The sequence below is a fragment of the Corvus hawaiiensis genome, chromosome 40 (assembly GCF_020740725.1).
Source record: "Corvus hawaiiensis isolate bCorHaw1 chromosome 40, bCorHaw1.pri.cur, whole genome shotgun sequence".
Taxonomy (NCBI): domain Eukaryota; kingdom Metazoa; phylum Chordata; class Aves; order Passeriformes; family Corvidae; genus Corvus; species Corvus hawaiiensis.
The window spans coordinates 184-11,002 of record NC_063252.1 but is presented as its reverse complement, the minus strand read 5'-3'; positions in this window follow the sequence as shown (position 1 = coordinate 11,002).

Sequence of the window (10,819 nt, the reverse complement as noted above, 5' to 3'; positions counted from 1 at the left end):
AAGTAGCCAGAAGTAGCATAAATTAGCATAAATCAGGATAAATTGGCATAAATTGGCCCTAAAGTAGCAGAAATCGGCACAAAGCTGCTCGAAATCGGCCAAAATCGGCCAAAATCAGCCCAAAAGTGGCATGAATGAGCATAAATCAGACAAAATCCCCCAAAATTCCTGCCCAAATTAGCATAAATTAGGATAAATTAGCATAAATCAGCATAAATTGGCATAGGTTAGCATAAATCAGCACAAATCGGCCCGAAATCGGCCAAAATCAGCCCAAAAGTAGGCGAAAGTCGGCAAAATCAGACAAAATCCCCCCAAATTCCTGCCCAAATTAGCATAACGTTAGCATAAATTGGCATAAATTAGCATAAATTGGCACAAATTGGCCCTAAAGTAGCAGAAATCGGCACAAAGCTGCTCGAAATCGGCCGAAATCGGCCAAAATCAGCCCAAAAGTGGCATGAATTAGCATAAATCAGACAAAATCCCCAAAAACTCCTGCCCAAATTAGCATAAAATAGGATAAATTAGCATAAATCAGCGTAAATTGGCATAGGTTAGCATAAATTGGCACAAAGCTGCCCGAAATCGGCCAAAATCAGCCCAAAAGTAGCCAAAAGTAGCCAAAATCCCCCCAAACCAGCCCTAACTTAGCATAAATTTAGCACAACTTAGCATTGATTAGGATTAAATTGGCGTAAATTAGCATAAATCCGGGTTAATTTGCATAAATTAGCATAAATCAGCATAAATTGGCATAGGTTAGCACAAATCGGCCCGAAATCGGCCAAAATCAGCCCAAAAGTAGGCGAAAGTCGGCAAAATCAGACAAAATCCCCCAAATTCCTGCCCAAATTAGCATAACGTTAGCATAAATTGGCATAAATTAGCATAAAAGGGCAACAATTGGTCCTAAAGTAGCAGAAATCGGCACAAAGCTGCTCAAATCTGCCCGAAATCGGCCAAAATCAGCCCCAAAGTAGCCAGAAGTAGCATAAATTAGCATAAATTGGCATAAATCGGCATAAATTAGCATAAATTGGCATAAATTGGCATAAATTGGCCCTAAAGTAGCAGATATCGGCACAAAGCTGCTCAAATCTGCCCGAAATCGGCCAAAATCAGCCCAAAAGTAGCCAAAAGTAGCCAAAATCCCCCCAAACCAGCCCTAACTTAGCATAAATTTAGCACAACTTAGCATTGATTAGGATTAAATTGGCGTAAATTAGCATAAATCCGGATTAATTTGCATAAATTAGCATAAATCAGGATAAATTGGCATAAGTTAGCATAAATCAGCACAAATCGGCCCGAAATCGGCCAAAATCAGCCCCAAAGTAGCCAGAAGAAGCATAAATTAGCATAAATCGGCATAAATTAGCATAAATTGGCACAAATTGGCATAAATTGGCCCTAAAGTAGCAGAAATGGGCACAAAGCTGCTCGAAATCGGCCAAAATCGGCCCAAAAGTAGCCAAAATCCCCCCAAATCAGCCCTAAATTAGCATAAATTTAGCACAAATTAGCATTGATTAGGATTAAATTGGCATAAATTAGCATAAATCAGCGTAAATTGGCATCAATTAGCATAAATCGGCACAAAGCTGCCTGAAATCGGCCAAAATCAGCCCAAAAGTAGACGAAAGTCGGCAAAATCAGACAAAATCCCCCAAAATTCCGGCCCAAATTCGCATAAATTAGGATAAATTAGCATAAATTGGAACACATTAGCATAAGTTAGCATAAATCAGCACAAAGCTGCCCGAAATCGGCCAAAATCAGCCCAAAAGTAGGCGAAAGTCGGCAAAATCAGACAAAATCCCCCCAAATTCCTTCCCAAATTAGCATAACGTTAGCATAAATTGGCATAAATTAGCATAAATTGGCCCTAAAGTAGCAGAACTCGGCAGAAAGCTGCTCGAAATCGGCCCGAAATCGGCCAAAATCAGCCCCAAAGTAGCCAGAAGTAGCATAAATTAGCATAAATCGGCATAAATTAGCATAAATTGGCACAAATTGGCATAAATTGGCCCTAAAGTAGCAGAAATGGGCACAAAGCTGCTCGAAATCGGCCAAAATCGGCCCAAAAGTAGCCAAAATCCCCCCAAATCAGCCCTAAATTAGCATTGATTAGCACAAATTAGCATTGATTAGCATAAAATGACATAAATTAGCAGAAATCGGCATAAATTAGCAGAAATGGGCACAAAGCTGCTCAAATCGGCCCGAAATCCCCCAAAATCAGCCCAAAAGTAGCCAGAAGTAGCATAAATTAGCATAAATCAGGATAAATTGGCATAAATTGGCCCTAAAGTAGCAGAAATGGGCACAGAGCTGCTCGAAATCGGCCAAAATCGGCCCAAAAGTAGCATGAATTAGCATAAATCAGACAAAATCCCCCAAAATTCCTGCCCAAATTAGCATAAATTAGCATAAATTAGCATAAATCAGCATAACTTAGCATAAGTCAGCATAAATCGGCACAAAGCTGCCCGAAATCGGCCAAAATCAGCCCAAAAGTCGCCAAAATCCCCCCAAACCAGCCCTAACTTAGCATAAATTTAGCACAAATTAGCATTGATTCGGATTAAATTGGCATAAATTAGCATAAATCCGGAATAATTTGCGTAAATTAGCATAAATCAGCACAAAGCTGCTCAAAGCTGCCCAAAATTGGCCAAAATCAGCCCAAAAGTCGACAAAAGTAGCCAAAAGTAGCCAAAATCCCCCCAAATCAGCCCTAAATTAGCATAAATTTAGCACAAATTAGCATTGATTAGCATAAAATGACATAAATTAGCATAAATCGGCATAAATTAGAATAAATTGGCACAAAGCTGCTCAAATCGGCCCGAAATCGGCCAAAATCAGCCCCAAAGTAGCCAAAAGTGGCATAAATTAGCATAAATTGGCATAAATTAGCATAAATTGGCACAAATTGGCATAAATTGGCACAGATTAGCATAAATTGGCCCAAAAGTAGCAGAAATGGGCACAAAGCTGCTCGAAATCGGCCAAAATCGGCCCAAAAGTGGCATGAATTAGCATAAATCAGACAAAATCCCCCAAAATTCCTGCCCAAATTAGCATAAATTAGGATAAATTAGCATAAATCAGCATAAATTGGCATAGGTTAGCATAAATCAGCACAAATCGGCCCGAAATCGGCCAAAATCAGCCCAAAAGTAGGCGAAAGTCGGCAAAATCAGACAAAATCCTCCCAAATTCCTTCCCAAATTAGCATAACGTTAGCATAAATTGGCATAAATTGGCACAAATTGGCATAAATTGGCCCTAAAGTAGCAAAAATCAGCACAAAGCTGCTCGAAATCGGCCAAAATCGGCCAAAATCAGCCCCAAAGTAGCCAGAAGTAGCATAAATTAGCATAAATCGGCATAAATTAGCATAAATTGGCCCTAAAGTAGCAGAAATCGGCACAAAGCTGCTCGAAATCGGCCAAAATCGGCCAAAATCAGCCCAAAAGTGGCATGAATTAGCATAAATCAGACAAAATCCCCAAAAACTCCTGCCCAAATTAGCATAAAATAGGATAAATTAGCATAAATCAGCGTAAATTGGCATAGGTTAGCATAAATTGGCACAAAGCTGCCCGAAATCGGCCAAAATCAGCCCAAAAGTAGCCAAAAGTAGCCAAAATCCCCCCAAACCAGCCCTAACTTAGCATAAATTTAGCACAACTTAGCATTGATTAGGATTAAATTGGCGTAAATTAGCATAAATCCGGATTAATTTGCATAAATTAGCATAAATCAGCACAAAGCTGCTCAAAGCTGCCTGAAATCGGCCAAAATCAGCCCAAAAGTAGGCGAAAGTCGGCAAAATCAGACAAAATCCCCCAAAATTCCGGCCCAAATTCGCATAAATTAGGATAAATTAGCATAAATCAGCATAAATTGGCATAAGTTAGCATAAATCAGCACAAAGCTGCCCGAAATCGGCCAAAATCAGCCCAAAAGTAGGCGAAAGTCGGCAAAATCAGACAAAATCCCCCCAAATTCCTGCCCAAATTAGCATAACGTTAGCATAAATTGGCATAAATTAGCACAAATTGGCATAAATTGGCCCTAAAGTAGCAGAAATCAGCACAAAGCTGCTCGAAATCGGCCCGAAATCGGCCAAAATCAGCCCCAAAGTAGCCAGAAGTAGCATAAATTAGCATAAATCGGCATAAATTAGCATAAATTGGCACAAATTGGCATAAATTGGCCCTAAAGTAGCAGAAATCGGCACAAAGCTGCTCGAAATCGGCCAAAATCGGCCAAAATCAGCCCAAAAGTGGCATGAATTAGCATAAATCAGACAAAATCCCCAAAAACTCCTGCCCAAATTAGCATAAAATAGGATAAATTAGCATAAATCAGCGTAAATTGGCATAGGTTAGCATAAATTGGCACAAAGCTGCCCGAAATCAGCCAAAATCAGCCCAAAAGTAGCCAAAAGTAGCCAAAATCCCCCCAAACCAGCCCTAACTTAGCATAAATTTAGCACAACTTAGCATTTATTAGGATTAAATTGGCGTAAATTAGCATAAATCCGGATTAATTTGCATAAATTAGCATAAATCAGCACAAAGCTGCTCAAAGCTGCCTGAAATCGGCCAAAATCAGCCCAAAAGTAGGCGAAAGTCGGCAAAATCAGACAAAATCCCCCAAAATTCCGGCCCAAATTCGCATAAATTAGGATAAATTAGCATAAATCAGCATAAATTGGCATAAGTTAGCATAAATCAGCACAAAGCTGCCCGAAATCGGCCAAAATCAGCCCAAAAGTAGGCGAAAGTCGGCAAAATCAGACAAAATCCCCCCAAATTCCTGCCCAAATTAGCATAACGTTAGCATAAATTGGCATAAATTAGCACAAATTGGCATAAATTGGCCCTAAAGTAGCAGAAATCAGCACAAAGCTGCTCGAAATCGGCCCGAAATCGGCCAAAATCAGCCCCAAAGTAGCCAGAAGTAGCATAAATTAGCATAAATCGGCATAAATTAGCATAAATTGGCACAAATTGGCATAAATTGGCCCTAAAGTAGCAGAAATCGGCACAAAGCTGCTCGAAATCGGCCAAAATCGGCCAAAATCAGCCCAAAAGTGGCATGAATTAGCATAAATCAGACAAAATCCCCAAAAACTCCTGCCCAAATTAGCATAAAATAGGATAAATTAGCATAAATCAGCGTAAATTGGCATAGGTTAGCATAAATTGGCACAAAGCTGCCCGAAATCGGCCAAAATCAGCCCAAAAGTAGCCAAAAGTAGCCAAAATCCCCCCAAACCAGCCCTAACTTAGCATAAATTTAGCACAACTTAGCATTGATTAGGATTAAATTGGCATAAATTAGCATAAATCCGGATTAATTTGCATAAATTAGCATAAATCAGGATAAATTGGTATAAGTTAGCATAAATCAGCACGAAGCTGCCCGAAATCGGCCAAAATCAGCCCAAAAGTAGGCGAAAGTCGGCAAAATCAGACAAAATCCCCCCAAATTCCTGTCCAAATTAGCATAACGTTAGCATAAATTGGCATAAATTAGCATAAATTGGCATAAATTGGCCCTAAAGTAGCAGAACTCGGCAGAAAGCTGCTCGAAATCGGCCCGAAATCGGCCAAAATCAGCCCCAAAGTAGCCAGAAGTAGCATAAATTAGCATAAATTGGCATAAATTGGCCCTAAAGTAGCAGAAATCAGCACAAAGCTGCTCGAAATCGGCCCGAAATCGGCCAAAATCAGCCCAAAAGTAGCCAGAAGTAGCATAAATTAGCATAAATTGGCATAAATTGGCATAAATTGGCCCTAAAGTAGCAGAAATGGGCACAAAGCTGCTCGAAATCGGCCAAAATCGGCCCAAAAGTAGCCAAAATCCCCCCAAATCAGCCCTAAATTAGCATAAATTTAGCACAAATTAGCATTGATTAGGATTAAATTGGCATAAATCGGCATAAATTAGCATAAATTGGCACAAATTGGCATAAATTGGCCCTAAAGTAGCAGATATCGGCACAAAGCTGCTCGAAATCGGCCAAAATCGGCCAAAATCAGCCAAAAAGTGGCATGAATTAGCATAAATCAGACAAAATCCCCCAAAATTCCTGCCCAAATTCGCATAAATTAGGATAAATTAGCATAAATCAGCGTAAATTGGCATCAATTAGCATAAATCGGCACAAAGCTGCCTGAAATCGGCCAAAATCAGCCCAAAAGTAGGCGAAAGTCGGCAAAATCAGACAAAATCCCCCAAAATTCCGGCCCAAATTCGCATAAATTAGGATAAATTAGCATAAATTGGAACACATTAGCATAAGTTAGCATAAATCAGCACAAAGCTGCCCGAAATCGGCCAAAATCAGCCCAAAAGTAGGCGAAAGTCGGCAAAATCAGACAAAATCCTCCCAAATTCCTGCCCAAATTAGCGTAACGTTAGCATAAATTGGCATAAATTAGCATAAATTGGCATAAATTGGCCCTAAAGTAGCAGAAATCAGCACAAAGCTGCTCGAAATCGGCCCGAAATCGGCCAAAATCAGCCCAAAAGTAGCCAGAAGTAGCATAAATTAGCATAAATTGGCATAAATTGGCATAAGTTGGCCCTAAAGTAGCAGAAATGGGCACAAAGCTGCTCGAAATCGGCCAAAATCGGCCCAAAAGTAGCCAAAATCCCCCCAAATCAGCCCTAAATTAGCATAAATTTAGCACAAATTAGCATTGATTAGGATTAAATTGGCATAAATCGGCATAAATTAGCATAAATTGGCACAAATTGGCATAAATTGGCCCTAAAGTAGCAGATATCGGCACAAAGCTGCTCGAAATCGGCCAAAATCGGCCAAAATCAGCCCAAAAGTGGCATGAATTAGCATAAATCAGACAAAATCCCCCAAAATTCCTGCCCAAATTCGCATAAATTAGGATAAATTAGCATAAATCAGCGTAAATTGGCATCAATTAGCATAAATCGGCACAAAGCTGCCTGAAATCGGCCAAAATCAGCCCAAAAGTAGACGAAAGTCGGCAAAATCAGACAAAATCCCCCAAAATTCCGGCCCAAATTCGCATAAATTAGGATAAATTAGCATAAATTGGAACACATTAGCATAAGTTAGCATAAATCAGCACAAAGCTGCCCGAAATCGGCCAAAATCAGCCCAAAAGTAGGCGAAAGTCGGCAAAATCAGACAAAATCCCCCAAATTCCTTCCCAAATTAGCATAAATTAGCATAAATTGGCATAAATTAGCATAAATTGGCCCTAAAGTAGCAGAAATGGGCACAAAGCTGCTCGAAATCGGCCCGAAATCGGCCAAAATCAGCCCCAAAGTAGCCAGAAGTAGCATAAATTAGCATAAATCGGCATAAATTAGCATAAATTGGCACAAATTGGCATAAATTGGCCCTAAAGTAGCAGAAATCGGCACAAAGCTGCTCGAAATCGGCCAAAATCAGCCCAAAAGTAGGCGAAAGTCGGCAAAATCAGACAAAATCCCCCCAAATTCCTTCCCAAATTAGCATAAATTGGCACAAATTGGCATAAATTGGCCCTAAAGTAGCAGATATCGGCACAAAGCTGCTCGAAATCGGCCAAAATCGGCCAAAATCAGCCAAAAAGTGGCATGAATTAGCATAAATCAGACAAAATCCCCCAAAATTCCTGCCCAAATTCGCATAAATTAGGATAAATTAGCATAAATCAGCGTAAATTGGCATCAATTAGCATAAATCGGCACAAAGCTGCCTGAAATCGGCCAAAATCAGCCCAAAAGTAGGCGAAAGTCGGCAAAATCAGACAAAATCCCCCAAAATTCCGGCCCAAATTCGCATAAATTAGGATAAATTAGCATAAATTGGAACACATTAGCATAAGTTAGCATAAATCAGCACAAAGCTGCCCGAAATCGGCCAAAATCAGCCCAAAAGTAGGCGAAAGTCGGCAAAATCAGACAAAATCCTCCCAAATTCCTGCCCAAATTAGCGTAACGTTAGCATAAATTGGCATAAATTAGCATAAATTGGCATAAATTGGCCCTAAAGTAGCAGAAATCAGCACAAAGCTGCTCGAAATCGGCCCGAAATCGGCCAAAATCAGCCCAAAAGTAGCCAGAAGTAGCATAAATTAGCATAAATTGGCATAAATTGGCATAAGTTGGCCCTAAAGTAGCAGAAATGGGCACAAAGCTGCTCGAAATCGGCCAAAATCGGCCCAAAAGTAGCCAAAATCCCCCCAAATCAGCCCTAAATTAGCATAAATTTAGCACAAATTAGCATTGATTAGGATTAAATTGGCATAAATCGGCATAAATTAGCATAAATTGGCACAAATTGGCATAAATTGGCCCTAAAGTAGCAGATATCGGCACAAAGCTGCTCGAAATCGGCCAAAATCGGCCAAAATCAGCCCAAAAGTGGCAATGAATTAGCATAAATCAGACAAAATCCCCCAAAATTCCTGCCCAAATTCGCATAAATTAGGATAAATTAGCATAAATCAGCGTAAATTGGCATCAATTAGCATAAATCGGCACAAAGCTGCCTGAAATCGGCCAAAATCAGCCCAAAAGTAGACGAAAGTCGGCAAAATCAGACAAAATCCCCCAAAATTCCGGCCCAAATTCGCATAAATTAGGATAAATTAGCATAAATTGGAACACATTAGCATAAGTTAGCATAAATCAGCACAAAGCTGCCCGAAATCGGCCAAAATCAGCCCAAAAGTAGGCGAAAGTCGGCAAAATCAGACAAAATCCCCCCAAATTCCTTCCCAAATTAGCATAAATTAGCATAAATTGGCATAAATTAGCATAAATTGGCCCTAAAGTAGCAGAAATGGGCACAAAGCTGCTCGAAATCGGCCCGAAATCGGCCAAAATCAGCCCCAAAGTAGCCAGAAGTAGCATAAATTAGCATAAATCGGCATAAATTAGCATAAATTGGCACAAATTGGCATAAATTGGCCCTAAAGTAGCAGAAATCGGCACAAAGCTGCTCGAAATCGGCCAAAATCAGCCCAAAAGTAGGCGAAAGTCGGCAAAATCAGACAAAATCCCCCCAAATTCCTTCCCAAATTAGCATAAATTGGCACAAATTGGCATAAATTGGCCCTAAAGTAGCAGAAATCGGCACAAAGCTGCTCGAAATCGGCCAAAATCGGCCCAAAAGTAGCCAAAATCCCCCCAAATCAGCCCTAAATTAGCATTGATTAGCACAAATTAGCATTGATTAGCATAAAATGACATAAATTAGCAGAAATCGGCATAAATTAGCAGAAATGGGCACAAAGCTGCTCAAATCGGCCCGAAATCCCCCAAAATCAGCCCAAAAGTAGCCAGAAGTAGCATAAATAGCATAAATCAGGATAAATTGGCATAAATTGGCCCTAAAGTAGCAGAAATGGGCACAGAGCTGCTCGAGATCGGCCAAAATCGGCCCAAAAGTGGCATGAATTAGCATAAATCAGCATAACTTAGCATAAGTCAGCATAAATCGGCACAAAGCTGCCCGAAATCGGCCAAAATCAGCCCAAAAGTCGCCAAAATCCCCCCAAACCAGCCCTAACTTAGCATAAATTTAGCACAAATTAGCATTGATTCGGATTAAATTGGCATAAATTAGCATAAATCCGGAATAATTTGCGTAAATTAGCATAAATCAGCACAAAGCTGCTCAAAGCTGCCCAAAATTGGCCAAAATCAGCCCAAAAGTCGACAAAAGTAGCCAAAAGTAGCCAAAATCCCCCCAAATCAGCCCTAAATTAGCATAAATTTAGCACAAATTAGCATTGATTAGCATAAAATGACATAAATTAGCATAAATCGGCATAAATTAGAATAAATTGGCACAAAGCTGCTCAAATCGGCCCGAAATCGGCCAAAATCAGCCCCAAAGTAGCCAAAAGTGGCATAAATTAGCATAAATTGGCATAAATTAGCATAAATTGGCACAAATTGGCATAAATTGGCACAGATTAGCATAAATTGGCCCAAAAGTAGCAGAAATGGGCACAAAGCTGCTCGAAATCGGCCAAAATCGGCCCAAAAGTGGCATGAATTAGCATAAATCAGACAAAATCCCCCAAAATTCCTGCCCAAATTAGCATAAATTAGGATAAATTAGCATAAATCAGCATAAATTGGCATAGGTTAGCATAAATCAGCACAAATCGGCCCGAAATCGGCCAAAATCAGCCCAAAAGTAGGCGAAAGTCGGCAAAATCAGACAAAATCCCCCCAAATTCTTTCCCAAATTAGCATAACGTTAGCATAAATTGGCATAAATCAGCATAAATTGGCATAAAGTGGCCCTAAAGTAGCAGAAATGGGCACAAAGCTGCTCGAAATCGGCCAAAATCGGCCTAAAAGTAGCCAAAATCCCCCCAAATCAGCCCTAAATTAGCATAAATTTAGCACAAATTAGCATTGATTTGGATTAAATTGGCATAAATCGGCATAAATTAGCATAAATTGGCATCAATTAGCATAAATCAGCACAAAGCTGCCCGAAATCGGCCAAAATCGGCCCAAAAGTAGCCAGAATTAGCATAAATCAGACAAAATCCCCCAAAATTCCTGCCCAAATTCGCATAAATTAGGATAAATTAGCATAACGTTAGCATAAATTGGCATAAATTAGCATAAATTAGCATAAATTGGCCCTAAAGTAGCAGAAATCGGCACAAAGCTGCTCGAAATCGGCCCGAAATCGGCCAAAATCAGCCCCAAAGTAGCCAGAAGTAGCATAAATTAGCATAAATTGGCATAAATTGGCGTAAATTAGCATAAATTGGCCCTAAAGCAGCAGAAATGGGCA